This window comes from Dipodomys merriami, unplaced genomic scaffold (genome assembly GCF_024711535.1).
Source record: "Dipodomys merriami isolate MVZ:Mamm:240054 unplaced genomic scaffold, mDipMer1.0.p SCAF_3, whole genome shotgun sequence".
NCBI lineage: Eukaryota > Metazoa > Chordata > Mammalia > Rodentia > Heteromyidae > Dipodomys > Dipodomys merriami.
Window position 1 is genome coordinate 80793565 of NW_027204492.1, and position 17110 is coordinate 80810674.

The 17110-nt window shown below is 41.6% G+C and overlaps 1 pseudogene; it reads right to left on the reverse strand.

Annotated features, from left to right (window-relative positions):
- Nucleotides 1-8074: 8074 nt before the first annotated feature.
- Nucleotides 8075-15664, reverse strand: LOC138839869 (hypermethylated in cancer 2 protein-like; annotated as a pseudogene).
- Nucleotides 15665-17110: the final 1446 nt, after the last annotated feature.

The following is a 17110-nucleotide window of genomic DNA, read 5'->3' on the forward strand; positions in this document are numbered from 1 at the left end:
GCCTCTGATGGCCACAGGATGGAGGATCTTGAGCGTGGGGGTGGGGCGGGAGCGTGCTGAGCAAAATGCTTGGCCACCTGGGTGCAGGGTTGTGTTCAGCTCCTGGTCAGCGCAGGGGTGCAGCCAGGGTCCCACTGCCTGTGAAGCAACTTCTCCTGTGAGCAGGGATAAAGACGGGCGTCCTGGTTCCAGTGGAAGGATCGCGTTTGGAGGCCACTGCGGAGTAAGCTGGCCGCGGTGGGCGGGAGACCAAGGAGTAAGGGGAAAGAGAAGCCTTGGGCCCTGACAGTCCCCAGACATAAGCACTGGTGTTGGCCACAGGACAGACTGCGGACTCTTCCCTGAGCACCCGCCAGGGGTCAGGGCAAGCAATGAGGAAAGTGCCGGTCAATCTTTTTTTAATTGTGAAAACCCCGTACAGAGGGGTTACAATTACATGGGCAAGATAAGGAGTACATTTCTTATCAAGCATTGTTGCCTCCTCCTTTGTTTCCCCTTCCTATCCCCACCCCCCTCCCAAGTTGTAAAGTTTGTTTTTCGACATAACGACTTGTACATCTCATTGTTGCAATGGGTCCACCTTTGTCCCTATTTAAACGATTTGTTTTTTCCCTTCCCCTCCACAAATTATAGCAACATCAAATACAAGGAAAGCAGTATAACCCCCGTGGGGGGAGGGACATACAAAGCAACAAAGAAATCTTCTTATAAATATGTTAGAAACAATCGCATGAAAGAAAAAAAAACATTGGAATACTTATCTTGGGGTTCATTTCACCTAATATCAACTTATCTGACCTTTTCTGCTTGTCTCACCCATATACTAGTTATGGCAAATAAGGGAAACCATGGGACCTAGGTTTCTTTGGACCTGGCTTACTTCACTTAATATAATTTTTTCCAAGTTTTTCCATTTCCTAACAAGTGGGGCAATGCCATTCTTTCTAATGGAGTCATAGAATTCCATTGTGTATATATAGCACATTTTCTTGATCCATTCATCTACTGAGGGGCACCTGAGTTGGTTCCATATCTTAGCTATGGTAAATAATGTTGCAATAAACATAGTTGTGCTGGTAGCTTTAGTGTGGTCTTGTTTGTGATCATTTTGGTAAATGCCCAAAAGTGGGATTGCTGGGTCACAGGGGAGCTCTATGTGTAGTCTTTTGAGGAACTTTCATACTGCTTTCCAAAGTGGTTGAACGAGTTTACACTCCCACCAACAATGCAGTAAGGTTCCCTTCTGTCCACATCTCCTTCAGCATCTGTTGTTGTTAGAGTTCTTGCTTATAGCCATTCTAACTGGGGTGAGGTGGTATCTCAATGTTTTGATTTGCATTTCTTTTATGGCTAGAGAGGTTGAACATTTCTTCATCCTTCTTTCCTCTTCAGAGAAGTTTCTCTTTAAGTCTTTAGTTCACTTTTTTATTGGGCAGTTGTTTCATTGAGGATTTGTTGTTGGGTGATTTAATTTTTTGAGTTCCAGGTATATTTTAGATATGAAACCCTTGTCCGTTTTATGCCTAGTGAAGATTTTCTCCCAATCAGTGGGCTTTTTTTCTTTTCTTTTCTTTTCTTTTTTTGGGGGGAAGGGTCTGGTCGTAGGGCCTGAACTCTGGGCCTGGGCACTGTCCCTCAGCTCTTCAGCTCAAGGCTAGAGCTCTACCACTTGAGTCACAGCGCCACTTCTGGCTTTTTTTCTTTTTGCTTATGTGGCCTCAGTCATGCAGGCAAGCACTCTACCACTGAGCCACCTTCCCAGCCCTCCGTGGACTTTCTATTGATCTTACAAGCTATGTCCTTTGCCATGCAGTAGCTCTGCAATTTTATGCAATCCCATTTGTCTAACCTTTCTTTGATTTGTTGTGTAAACTGTTATAAGTCCAGGCCAGAAGAATAACAGATATTCTGTTTGACTCAACACCTAATACTATAGGGGGAGAAATGGAGGACTTTGTTCCATCCAAGTAGCCATGTTTGAGGCAATAGGGCCCAGCTAAAAGTCATGTAATCCAAGTATTACTGGCTCCAACTTGAATTTTCTTTCTTGTTGCTGATGGAAAGCAAACCAAACCTCTTGATAAAATCAGAAGTCATTATCTGTGAGGGCTACAAAGAAAATAGTACAATTGATTACCTGATAAAATCGGACGTTCAAAATCTTTCAGCAACATAAACTTGATGTTAGCCATGGGAAATAAGGGTGTTTTGTGCCTAAATCAAGTGTGTTTACCTTATTACGTATGTGTTTTGACTAGAATGTGAACATCTTTACCATTGCTATTTGACTTATCATTAGCATACCTCCACCATTTATAAAATTTACACGTCAGCCTTTTACCACAGGAGTAGCCACGTATTGTTGTGCATGAAGTGCATTTTCCTAATATCAGTGTCATATTTCAGAGTGAAATATGGGTAAGGAAAGGAAATGTAACCACAGAGGGCGGAAACATCCTGGAGCACCTTACCAACCAACCAGAGCTAAGGCAGTGAGTATCTTAGCACTGAAGGTCTTGGGTCATAGGAATTGATCTTTAAATGTAAAGTTGAATAGATGCCGGTATAAAAGTGCAGAAGTAAAATGTTATTGCATAACATCTGATTCTCATAATCCTGGAGGATGATATTGTTTTAACAGGAATATGTCATATAAGTGTATTGTCATGCCTTTATACAAGAGTTCGCACACATGATCTTAGTGAAGATGAAAATACCTGCAGTCTTTGTCCTTGTGGCCTACTATTTGGAGTAGCCTGGGAGATTAAATTCCTATGAACACATATATATGTCTACATATATATGTTTACATATATATAGCCACATCAACATGCTGATGTATGTTTTCAAATTATTTGTAATTAGTTTTATGTGTTATTTGTGTATATTCCATATCTGTGATATATAAAATGCATGTATCCATTATATGCATACATATGTTATATATTACTGATGTGTGTTAATTAGTCTGCATGTGCCCACACTCCTAGGCTCAGCAAGTTCCTGAGGAGAAACCTCAACCATTGGTTAAGGTGTACCATATTAGATATGTGAGACAGAAGAAAGATGGACCATACAAGATTCCAGGTGAATCCCAGGAAGGAATGCTTGGTGGGGAAAAGGGTTGTGCATCCTGCATAGCGACATATAAGGAAGAACATCAAATAACATGTTGGAAATAGGTCTGAACTGTTGCTGGAAGTTGAATGGAGAGTGGAGTTGCCTATCATTTTATTCCAGTTGTTGTCTCATATAAAAAGCATTGTTGGAGCAGTACTGTTTCAGTGTACATAATGTAAAGAGTTAAACTTGGTTTCATTAGAATGAAACCTCTATAATTATTTCATTAAAAGTATACCCCAAATCTACGGAAATTTTAAGCCAACATAGCTTGTAGATAAGAAAAGCCTGGTTGCATATTGATATGAAATCCATTTAATAAATCTGAACATATGGGGCTGGGAAGATTGGCTCAGTGGTAGAGTGCTTGCCTTGCATGCATGAGGCTGTGTGTTTGATTCCTCAGCACCACATAAGCAGAAAAAGCTGGAAGTGATAAGCACTAGCCTGGAGCTGAAGAGTTGAGGGACAGCACCCAGGCCCAGAGTTCCGGCCCCACAACTGACCAAAAAAATAAAAATAAAAATAAAAATAAAAAATAAATCTGAACTTAGATCTTATATTGTGTCTTAACAAGAAGCAGTAGACTGAAGGAGACAGATGCATATATCACTCCAAAATTTGTGTTCCTCCCAGCATGTATATTTAACAGTGAGAGTGAAATGACTTTCTTCACTCAGGGGTTTGTAATATAAAATTGCTATGCATGGAAATAGTAGACTTGGGTCAATGGAAAAGTAAAAAGATGGTAGACATTTCACTCAGTTTTTGCTTATCATTGCTTCTTTGGCTTCACAATTTTATATGGCGATATTTACTCAAAGCTTGATCTGGAGATTTTAATTTGTTTTATTTCTTTAGTACCAAGAGATTGAACTCAGGGCTTTGTGTTAGCGAGTCAGCTGCTCTGCCACCTGAGTCATGCTTCCTCTTAGCCATTCTATATTTTGTGATGTTTTTAGTAGCATCTAACTTGCCTCTCAGGAGAGCCTAAGTCAGGATTCTTATCTATTTTTCCTATAAAGTTAAGATAACAGGCCTATACCACTCTGTTCAGATTTTCATTGGTTGAGATCCGGTCTCATGAACTTTTTCCTGGAGCTCATTGGGAACTGTGATCATTTCCACTTCAGCGTCCTGGAGAGTTAGGATTCCAGGAATAAATAACTCGCAAATATTTTGCCAGGGTTAGCTGTGGTTATACACTTTTAAAGAGGATTTCTTAAGAAAAACTAACTTCAAATTTAAAAATCTAATGGAAAATCAGATAATCTAACCATTTCTTCAGTGAACAATATTTGTAAGAAAAATATTTGTGAGCCATAAAGCATGCATAATGCAACCACTATCCTAGAGTATCATTGGCAGCAACATCCATTAATTTCTTTAAATCTCACTTTTTTATTCTCCCCTTGAGATAATAATTTTTTTGATATTTCACATGCTTTGCCTGTATACTGGATTTCTTCAAGGTAAGTTGGATATGGCACCTTTAGGCTAAATACAACTTCACTTTTGTATCAAAGAATTTACATTCATCACTCCATTTCCTATCTGAGACTCAATAGGTTCTAAGATTCTCCATTTAAAATTACACAAAATTAGACATGAATATTCCTGGAATCTTCCTCAGGGTGGAGACTTCAGATGTCACTGATAGTTAATACTCACACATCACATGGTATATAGCACATGCCAGTGCATTGCAGTTTATTGTTAGGCTGTCCTTTAGGAGACTTATTTTTGCCAGTCTTGTGACTTGAAATCTAGGGCTGGGCACTGTCCCTGAGCTTCTTTTGCTCAATGCTAGCACTCTACCACTCGAGCCACAGTCCCACTTCCAGCGTTTTCTGTATATGTAGTACTGAGGACTTGAACACAGGGTTTCATGCATGTGAGGCAAACACTGTACTACTAAGCCACATTCTCAGCCCTCAGGCTGTCCTTTAGAACACAGAGATTCTTTAACACAGGGAAAAGAACATACAATTCTGGCCTCAAATATAGCAACTGTAGCTTTAAAAATACCTCAATAGATACAGCATCTTTACAATAAAATAAAAATTTAAAAAGTACTACAAAAATAAATATCTACATGTTTTAACTTAAAAAATACCTCAAAATTCCTAAAAGAGCAGTAATACACACACACACACACACACACACACACACACACACACACACACACACATACACACACACACAAAATATTTTGTACAGAGTTGTTACAGTCACATGAGTAGTATAATGAGTACATTTCCTATCCAGCATTGTTACCTCCTCCTTTGTTTTTCCCTTACCATCCCTTCCCTCCCCACCTCCCCATTTCCTCCCTCCCCCTGACATCGTAAAGTTTGTTTTCAACATAGTGTCCTGTATGTCTCATCATCACAATGGGTCAACCTGCATCCTCATTTAAGCATTCCGTTATATCCTTCCCCATCCCCAGATTATGAAAATATGTATACAAGATGCAGAACACCGGAATCAAATACAGTGAAAACAGGGGTTATACCGTGGGGGAAGAACATACAAAAAAAAACCCAAAAGAATCACACAGTGCATTGTAAGTACATTAAAAACAATAGCAAGAAAGAAAAACCACTTGGGTCAGTCCCTGTCTTGGGGTACATTTCACTTAACATAATTATATGGTCATATGTACATAGCCTTTGACCTTCTCTGCTTGTCCTAGACATGTACTAGTCATTGCAAACAAGGGAAACCATGGGACCTACATTTCTTTGGGCCTGGCTTACTTCACTTAATATAATTTTTTCCAAGTCTTTCAATTTCCTAACAAATGGGGCAATGCCATTCTTTCTGATGGAGGCATAGAATTCCATTGTACATATATACCACATTTTCTTGATCCATTCATTTACTGAGGGGCATCTGGGTTGATTCCATATCTTATCTATGGTAAATAATGCTGTGATAAACATGTTTGTGCTGGTAGCTTTAGTATGGCCTTGTTTGTCATCATTTGGGTAAATGCCCAAAAGTGGGATTGCTGGGTCAAAGGGGAGCTCTATGTGGAGTCTTTTGAGGAACCTCCATAGTGCTTTCCAAAGTGGATGAACAAGTTTACACTCCCACCAACAATGCAGTAGGATTCCCTTCTGTCCACATTCCCTCCAGCATCTGTTGTTACTAGATTTCTTGATTAGAGCCATTCTAACTGGGGTGAAGTAGAATCTCAATGTTTGTTTGATTTGCATTTCTTTTATGGCTAGAGAGGTTGAACATTTCCTCATGTTTCTATTGGCCATTCTTGTTTCCTCTTCAGAGAAGTCTCTCTTCAAGTCTTTAGCCCACTTATTTATTGGGCAGTTGTTTCTTTGAGGATTTGTTATTGGGGATTTAAAAAAATAACGTGTATATTTTTACTTTTGTCATTGATTAAATTAAATCTCTACTTCAATTTTGAAGAGCAGAAAAAAACCTCGGTTATTTCCTTCAGCTTAATCATTTTTTAATAGTTCTTGGTTTCTTATCTCCCTCTTTTTCCATGTCTCCCATAGTCTTCACCCTATGTATACATATGTGCACTTTTCCTCCTTCGCTTTTAAAGCTGAATATTTCAACTTAAGTTTCATATACCGCAAATCTGTGCCACACTCAGTTAGTTAAGCTAACATTGAGAAAATACAGTAATTGGGAATATAATCTATCTTGCTATTTTCCTACTTTTTTGATAATTTCTGGTGCAGGAATTTTATCTGAACCAGAGGCCAGTTGTGAATGCTGCATTGCATTTACTGGTTATGAACATGTATTCTGGTACAACATGGAACAGATCCTTAATTTTTCAAAAGCGATGTCGCTTTTGATGACACAGGGTAGTTTCATCAGTACAGTTCTGAGAACCATTCACTAATTTGTCCCTGAGTCTTACTTTCAGTACACTTTCCATTCTCCATGTATTCTCTTCATTGAAAATGTGGTGATAAATATGGTAAGCATAAAAAAATAAATTGGTAGTGGACAACAAAACATACAAATAAATATTTTGAAGGGGTCTGTGAAGGTGGCTAAGTGGTAGAACGCTTGCCTTGCATGCATGAGGCCCTGGGTTCGATTCCTTAGCACCACATAAGCAAAAAGAAAAAAGCCAGAAGTGGTACTGTGCCTCAAGTGGTAGAGCGCTAGCCTTGAGCTGAAGAGCTGAGGGACAGCATTCAGGCTCCACGGACGGACCCAAAAAAATATTTTGAAGGAAGTCTTGGGATAGAGAGAAGGTATTGATTTTCCAAATGCAATTTGTTTGTTCCTGGCACAGAATTTGTGATTGGTTCCTCAAGCAATTTTTATTCATGACATTTAATACCACATTAGTGAAAAGGCTTTTAGTTCATGGTCTGGGGTGAGAAATATTTTGTATTTGTGCATCATGCTTTGAGATGTAAAGTAACAAGTGTTTTGTTTTTCAGGATTTGGCCTGGTTAAGGATCAGAAGAAGGAACCTACTCCTGAAATGTCTGAGGGTAAATATGGACAGTGTCCTGATGTGCAGGAAGAGATTTACTGCATCCAGAGGCCTTTTTTGCCAGAGGCAGGCATGAACACAACACCATCATGAAGGGGCATCAGGAGATTTTGAACTGACACCACATTTTTCTTTTATTCATTTACAGGAATCATTACCACCATTTTTGTATCTAAAGTAACATATCTAGGTTTTTTGTAAGGTAGTCTAGGAAGGAAATGCCAGTCTCTGAATGCTTGTGGTAGTAACAGATTGAGCCAAACTCATGCTAAACTGGTAGAAGTGAAATCCTGTTTATATTTTTGAGTATTTTCAAATAACTGCGAACGGGGCTGCTTTTCACAAATACATATTTGTAAACTATGTTAGTTTATACTTTGATATCTCCCTGATAAAAAATGTTTAAAACTCTCGTGGCCACACAATTTCTCCATCCATTTGGGTTATTTATAAGCATAAGAAGAGTCACTTTTCTTTGGTAAAGCAGAACTGTGGATGAAAATGAGGACCAATCATTTAAACAATTATCTTGTTTAAAGTAATGACACAGTGCTAAAGTGCCCATCAAAATATACTTTGTCTATAGTAGAATTAAAACAGCACTATTGTTTATATATATTTTACTTAATTACAGTTTTCATTTTGCTCTTTTATCTCGTATTTAGAATGTCATTTTATGAAAAAATACCAAAATAATTCTTGTTAAAATATTTTCCAGTTTCCATTAGTTTCATGATTCAATTTCAATGAATATATTCTATTTACCTATGGACTAAAATTTCTTGTCAAATCAGTGCATTTAAACATTTCTGAGGTAGAAGGTCTGTCTTACATTTTCTTATATATTTTACCAGAATGTTGTGTTTCCAGGTATTTTGAAGGTCTGTGAAAGTCCATCTTTACATTCTGACAGGGGTTTGCTGCATGTGAACCTAAAGGTCCACCTTAGGGTTCTGGTCCAGTCCTTGTGGAAGAAAAAAAATGTCCATGTTGTTTATGTACCTTTAACATTTTCTCAGAGAAATTGTACTATTTAACATCCCCAACTGCTCTGTTTTCTTATATTTGAAGGGAAATCAAAGAAGTAATTGAATACAAGTACAACAAAGCCCTTCTGCCAGCCATGTCACTGGGAAATTACTTACAATAAAAATTTTCACTGTTTTCTGCACCAAATTCTTTGCATAATGTTTTCCATTATGCTTTTAATGAAACAATCACAAAATGACAGTTTGTCATCACTGTACATTAATACTGCACACTTTGGGTTGGAGGTCAGTCATCAATCAATCACTTTTTTGTGACATTGAGGGCTGCCTATTTGCAGCTCGGACCTGAATTTCTCCTAATACTTGAGGGATCGGAATTCAGTGTGGTGAGTGACTGGGTAATCAGAGGACCTTGGTCCCTTTAGAGGGGCACAATAGTGCTAAGCACCCCATCTGCTGCTCTCAGCCTAGCTTCAGTTTTTGTGACTCAGGCCTAGCGGTGGGATACAGCACTTACTCTCCTGAGCTCTGCCCTCTTAGATGTCCAAGCTTCCACACACTCAGGATAGGTACAGGAGGGCAGCACCTGCCAGCAGCCTAGTCTGTTTGCACTCCTGCAAAGGTGTGAATAACTTCAGCATGGGGACAGTAGGCAGGTGGGCCAGTGCCCCCAAGTGACAATGGACCAGAAATTCCTCCTGGCTACATGAGGTTGGGAAAGTCAGTTTGGGTTTAGATTGTTGGCTTTATGGGTTGAGGTATATGGCTATGCTGCAAGTCTCTGAGATTCTAATTTGCTTAAAGGTCCATCTTTTTTTCTTCTTTCCTTTTTCCTTTTCCTTCTCAATTTTGGAGGAGGCTTTTCAGTGTCTGGGTCCTGACGGAGCAGGCAGTAGTAGAGCCCAAATTACTACTATCTCCTTGTCCCAAGTCTGAGAAATAAATACATTCATCACTGCACAAACATATTGATACAAGGACAACACTGTTGAATGTCTTTGTACTGTATATTGGTAAGAACCAGGTCCTGCCTGCCCTTCCTTAGTTGGAGGTGTAGGGGAACAGACCCAATGGAGTAAACTGAGTTGTATAAAAGTCCCTACATTTGCCTTCAGTGAGACTTTCAAACTAACCCAACCCCCAAGGTTCAGGTGCAGACCAGCAGAAGAAGCTCTCCTTACCCTTGGGGCCAAAGCCCAGACTTGGGTCCTGTGGCCAGAGATGATAGCCATCCAGTGTGTAACAGCTGGCAAGACGAAGGTCCAGCCAGCAGGCCTGAGGCCTGCGTAGCATAGACCCAAGCTGTTATGTGCCATCTGGGCTTGGAGAGGCCTTCCGAGTGGTGATGAGAGCCCTGGTGAGTCCAGGGAGGCTTCCCAGCCCTGTGTCTGCCCATGGCTGTGGCAAAGCTGACTCAGGTCAAGCAGCAGAAGCTGAGGATTCTCTGGGATTTGCCTTACAGCTGCTAGATCTGAAACTGTAAAAGTACATGTAAAAAATTAGATTAATATATTAGAATTGTTTTGTTTCTGAGCCCACTGAGGTTCCATACTCATTTAAAACTTACTTTGTTTTAAAAATAGGTTTTGAGAATTTAAGTATTAGCTTCCCCCCACCCTGTTATTTTAAAGGCATTTCTAAGTGACATCTGTTGTTTTGTTTCCTGTTTCACTGAAACATTCAGGAATTAAATGACTAAAGCAGAAAACTGTAAGCTGCCTTTACCTCCCACAGACTCATTTCTTTGTGAGACTTCTAACTTTCAAACACATGCATGAACACCACCCCACATACATACATACATTTTGCAAGCACATACTGACATGGAATCAAAGGAAAAGCAAACAAAACCAAGTGTTGTATTAATCCCACCCCATTCCACTACTGGTATCATCTTAAATAGGGAACTAGCTGGGCACTGCTGGCTTATGCTTCTAATCCTAGCTACTGAAGAGGCTGATATCTGAAGGTCATGGGTCAAAGCTAGCCCAGGTAGGAAAGTCCCTGAGAATCTTTTCTCCAATTAATCACCAGAAAACTGGAAGTGGTGCTGTCGCTCAAGTGTTAGAGTGCCAGCCTTGAGCAAAAGAACTCAGGCCAAGTGCCCAGGCCCCAATTCTAGCCCTATGAGTGACAAAAAATTCAGAAACATGGGTTGTGTTTTCTTTTAAAGATACAGAAAAGGCTTAATACGGTACTGAGTGGGTACAATACCATGTAACACAGATACTGAGAGAGGGCGCTCTGCTCCCAAGCTCCCTGAGTGTTTTTTTTAGAGGAATCATCTATTTTCCAGTCACTTCACAGATGCAGCTGCCCATTGTGGTGGAGGCCACAGGTGCCACTTGTGTTTTAGTGCTGATGGACAGGGTTGTAGCTCCGTGTTTCCTCAGTTTCTCAACTGGCTGGAACTGAGATTAAGGGTCAAGGCATCCATCTCCTCTATCTGATAGGGCTCAGGGCCAGGGGTGCGTCATGGAAGGCTCCACTAAGAACCCTTCTTTGACATTACTCCCTAAGTCTCAGAAAACACCCCTCAGCACCCAAGTCCCTAAACTTGGCTCTGTTTTCACTTGAAGTGTCTCTGAAGGGGTGGGATCGGGGATAAATTTGTAATTGTTTGGTCTGAACTTAAAATTGAAAGAAAACAAGGGGAAAAGTATAAAACAAACTGAAGATAAAAGGTTGCTGGCTTAGTCCTGTGGCTTAGCTGGCCAAGGGAATGGAAGCAAGCATGACAATCTTGATCTGGCCTAGTTCCTGACTAGGACCCTTGCAAATATCTGACAAACCTATGGTATGGACACAGACAAGGCTGAGCCTGTGGGCATGACCAACCCTCACTAGGGCAGCCAGGAGTGTTTAAAGATTCTATTCCATTCCCTATTCTTGTGATTGTCTCCTGCCCAGTCCACATGAGCCAGGAGGAGCTTTAGCTCTCTCCAACTCCAAGTAAAGATAGGATGATGGGGGAGGCTCTCTTCCACACTTCAGTGCAGCCCTGGAAGTAGATGTTAAGAGCTGGTCTCTCCTTGTGGATCCTGTTACTTCAGTGCCCAGCACCTACCTTACACTCAAGCATAGTGAGTAGCACTTAACAACTTGGGGCCCAGACATCTGAATCCCAACATGACTGGGCTGATCTGAGCCCAGCTTCTTCCCCCAGATAAAAAAGCAACCAGTTCTCCCTCAGCTTCCTGTCACCACCATACCATTACTGTTGTTATGAATTCAAGAGTTAGCAAGTGGTCAGAAGTCTCTCCTTTTTCAGTGAGGAAGGAAAGGTAAGCATCTGTGCACAGGCATTGGGCCTCATTGACTATCCCCATGCCAGACAGCAATGCACCCTGGCTAAAGAAAGGAGGGAGCTGCCCCCAAGGATCTGCTTCTTGGAGCCAGGATCATGCACAGACTCAAGCACACAGTCATGGTCCCTGCTGAGTGGGGATCTCACTAGCATGAAGGAGATTCCCTCTTCCCCCTTCTCTAGCCCAACCTGAAGGAAAGGGCCCAGGTCTCAGAGAGACCCAAGTGATGTGTTTGTACCTGTTCCTTGCAGCTCCCCACCAGGGTTGGAGTGAGGTGTAAGACAGGGAGGTGGAATGGTTACCACCAGCACCACACATGGGGCTGGGCCTGCAGGCATCTCTCCCTTGGTACACACTGTTGATTAAATCTCTGGGCATGGGCTATCTGTGGCAAAGGAGCTGTTGTGATACGCCCATTGGACCTGAGGCTCACCCCCCCATGCCTACCTGCTTCCCCTTTGCTAGGTTCCCACAAGTCAGGTCTACAGAGTGCATGCCAAGATCCTGGCTTCTCCTTTGCTGGGCTCCTACGTGGCAGGTCTGCAGAGGGCACCCCTCTGAGGGTCTTTGTCTTCTAGAAGGGGATGTGTGGAGGTGTCTGATGAGGTTCGATTGCTGGGTGAATTTGCCCCCCACAGAGCTGGCACCCATAGGGATTCTTGCCTGAATGCAATCACACATGCCCTTGATGAGGTGGTGCTGGCAGCCGAAATCATGCCACACTCATCACTGGATAAAGGCTTCAAGCCCAAGTGGCTCTGCATGGGGCATGTCAGAATGCCACACTGGGTGCACATCTTGTTGTTGATATTGCAGAGGAAGTGCCTTATGAGCCAGAGTGTCTTCTCCTGCTGCCTCAGGGTGGCCAGGTCCTTGTAGTCTTCTCACAGACTGAGAATGTAAATGACTTGGTGTCTGCTGCATAGGCTGTGTGAGGCATCAAGATCCTCAGCCTCCTCCTCAGCAGCCCTGCTGCCCATCTCACGTGCCCCCTCCTCCTTGATGAACAGCTCCTCCTCTGTGTGCATCTCCATATGAGCACTGAGCTGCTCACAGGCAGGAAAGCCCTTGGCACAGGGCAAGCACACATAAAGGATATTTCCATATGAGGGTGGCCACTGCCACCCTCACTCCAGCTCTGCCCACTGTCCTGACTCCCCTCCGTATTCTCCTGCCCTCCTTGCAGGGGTGTGGGGGTTTTCAATAAGGCTCACTGGGGCCACCAACACTAACACTATGGTCAGAATGCATTGGGATCTGTGTCTCCTTCACTCTCTTCACCTGGGCAGGAGCCGTTGGTTCCTATTTTTCTCTGTTCAAAGAGCAGGAGGCAGAAACAAGCTCCGTGCTTTGTTCCTTCTTTCAAGAGACTCTTCAGAGGCTGTCCACCTCAAGCAGGCTCAGGCTGTTGTCTTCAGTATTTTCCAGATCCATGGACTCAATAGGGGTGCCCCAAGCTAGGCCTAAGAGGTACTGTTGGGAACAGGTGGGATGGAGACCCACAGGGGTAAATTGTGTGAGCTTTTATTCAGCTGCGCTCTGTCATCAGTGGTCGGGGGCTGCTCTTTTTGGACAGGTCTAGGTCCAGCTATTGTCCATAGCCCCTGCTACTTCCATTGGTGCTAATGCCACAACTAAGCGAGCCCATTCTCCCACTGGCTGAACAGAGCCCCGGACGCAGGCTGTGTGTGCACCCTTGGGCAGAGCTACCCAGAAAAAGCTCATCATCTATCTTTGGGCTGAGGGAGATCCTGAGAGGAATGGTGCCCCTTATGTCCATCCAAGAGCTATAGATACGAAGCCTGGTTACCAGTGGCTGTGGAAAGTCTTTGGCTGCAAGATGGGCAAACCATACTAGCAGCCCCTATTTGTCCATGGCCAAAGCACTGTCTGGTTCTCTGGAGTATGGTATGGTGGAGGGCTGTGAATGCAGGCAGCTGGCAGTAGCTGGTAGCAGTAAGGACAGTGCTGAAGTTGGGATTGTTAGTCTGGACACTACGCCCAAGCTTGCCTGTGTACATGAAATCCAGGATTTTCTGGAACACCTTGGAGTTAACCATGTTCATGTCTAGGCTGATGAGGATGTGTTGCAGGAGCCAGGACTTGAAGTAGATGCTGCTAGCAACCAGGACATTTTTTTTTATTTTACTGTTATTGAAAAGGTGATATACAGAGGAGTTACAGTTACAAGTCAGGTAGTAAGTATTTTTTTTTAGAATAGTGTCACCTATTCCCTCATTTCCTCCCAGTTTTTCCTTCTGACTTAACCACACAAGTTCTATACTTCATTTTCTACATAATGTAGTGTCTGGTGAGTATCACTGCTGCATTTGTTCACCCTTTGTCCCTCTATTTCTTTCTTTTTTTTTGGGGGGGGGGTCCGGTCGTGGGGCCTGAACTCTGGACCTGGGCGCTGTCCCTCAGCTCTTCAGCTCAAGGCTAGCACTCTACCACTTGAGCCACAGCGCCACTTCTGGCTTTTTTCTTTTTGCTTATGTGGTGCTGAGGAATCGAACCCAGGGCCTCATGCATGCAAGGCAAGCACTCTACCACTGAGCCACCTTCCCAGCCCCTTGTCCCTCTATTTCTGTGCTGCTTTAAACCTCCCCCAAACTAATAAACTTACATACAGGAGAAAAGTTATAGAAAATAAAAATAGCGACAAAGGAGAAAAAAAGAGAAAAGCAAAATCAGAACAACTTCTTCCTTCAATTTCTTGGTGTTCATTTTGATAAACATTGTTTTATATGATCATATACACATAGCTATTGAGCCTTTGTGATTTTCTCCTAAGAATATCCTCCATTGTTTTCATTGTGTGAATGTCTAGAGTCCTGTATACTTTATCATGACCAAGTGTATATTTTGTCTTTTACCAATCAGTTATATATTTGTAGGCACATTCTAGATACAACAAATGAGAGAAACCATGCAACCTATGTTTCTTTGGGTCAGCCCTACTTTGCTTAATACAATTTTTACAAGTCATTCTATTTTCTTATAAATGGTGGTTTAATGCAATCCCATTGTGATCCTCTGATAATAATATCCTAAACCCATTCTAGTTTTTACAAATTAGGGAAACTATGAAGCTTATGTTTCTTTGGGTCTGGCTTACTTCACTTATTATGATTTTTTAAGGTCTTTCCATTTCCTTACAATGGGCAATGTCTTTCTTTCTAATGGAAGCATAGAATTCCATTGTGCATATACACCACATTTTCTTGATCCATTCATCTACTGAGGGGCATCTGGATTGATTCCATATGTTATCTATGGTAAATAATGCTGCTGTGAACATGATTATGCTGGTTGGTTTGGTGTTGTCTTATTTGTGGTCATTTGGGTAAATGTCCAGAGTGGGATTGCTGGGACATAAGGGAGCTCTATGTTTAGTCTTTAGCTAAACCTCCATACTTCTTTGTAGATTTGTTGAACAAGTTTGCTTTCCTACCAACGGTGTAGTAGCATTCTCTTTTGGCCACATCCCCCAAGCATCACTTATTAGTTTTCTTGATAATGGCCATTCTAACTGGAATGAGGTAGAATTTCCATGTTATTTTGATTTACATTTTTGTTGTGGCCAGAGATGTTGAACATCTCGTCATGTGTCTATAGACCATTCTTATTTCTTCTTCAGAGAAGTCTCTCTTTAAGCCTTTAGCCCACTTATTAATGGGGTTGTTTTTTCTTTGGGGATTTGTTTTTGAGGGATTTAAATTTTTGAGCTTTAGTTGTACTTTGGATATAAGGCCCATGTCTGATTTATTGCTAGCAAACATCTTTTCCCAGTCTGTCGGTTTTCTATTTATCTTCCTAGCTATGTCCTTTGCCATGAAGAAACCTTCAGATTAACGTAGTCTCATTTATCCAACCATTCTTTGATTTATTGTGTTTCTGGATCTTTCCTTAGGAAGTTACTACCTGTGCCAAGGAGCCTAGTATTGCTCCTATCCCTTCCTGTAATATTTTCACTTTATCTGGCCTTCCACTAAGGACTTTGATCCATTTGGAATTGATTCAGATGCAGGGTGATATGTAAGAATCTTAACTTCTATTTTTTGTACATGTATAGCTGATTCTAACAGCACCACTTCTTTTCTTTTCTTTTCTTTTCTTTGCTTTTGTCAGTCACGGGGTTTGAACTCTGGGCCTGGGCACCGTCCCTGTACTCTTCAGCTCAAGGCAAGCACTCTACCTTTTGAGCCACAGCACCACTTCCAGTTTTCTAGTGGTTTATTGGAGATCAGAGTATCAGGGACTTTTCTGCCCAGGCTGACTTTGAACTGTGATCCTCAGGCCTCAGCCTCCTACATAGCTAGGATTACAGGTGTGAGCCACCGGTGCCCAGCTAACAGCATCATTTCTTGAAGAAGCTTTTTATCTTCCATCCTGTGTTTCTGGTTCCCTTATCAAAGATTATGTGGCCGTAGGTCTCTGGGTTCATTTATGTGTCTTTAGTTCTGTCCATTGTTCCTGAGGGATGTTTGTGTGCCAGAACCAAGCTGTTTTTTTTTATAACTATGGCTTTGTATTAGAGTTTGAACTTTGGTATTGATATTCCTCCAACACTTCTTCCTGCTAAGGATTTTTTTTGTTGGTCATGGGGCTTGAACTGTGAGCCTTGGCACTGTCCCTCAGCTCCTCAGCTCAAGGCTCTACCCCTTGAGTCACAGTACCACTTCTGGTTTTTTAGTGGAAAATGTCTGTGCTGGTGTTGTACCAGAATCCTCAGATCTCAGCATCCTGAGTAGCTAGGATTACAGATATGTGCCACTGGCACCTGGCTTAAGGATTGATTTTGCTATTTGGGATCTTTTATTATTCTATATGAATTTTTGGATTGCTTCCTCTATTTCATTAAATAATGATGTTGGGACATTGATGGATATTTCATTGAATTTGTAAATGGGTTTTGGCAATATTGCCATTTTCATTATGTTAATCATCCGAATCCCAGATCATGGGAGGTGTTTCTGCTTCCTTAAGTCTTCTTTAATTTTCTTTTTCAGATTTTTAAAATTTTGTTTCTTTAGAAAATCTAGAGTATGTTCTATTCCAGAGATCCTAACTTCTGCGTCATCGAATCTGTTGTCAAGACTCCATTTTTATTTTCCTGCCTTCAAACTGGCCATTTTTTATTTCTTCAATTTATTTATTAAAGCTTTATTTTAGGTCATGTATGGGAGATTTGTGTTTCAGTG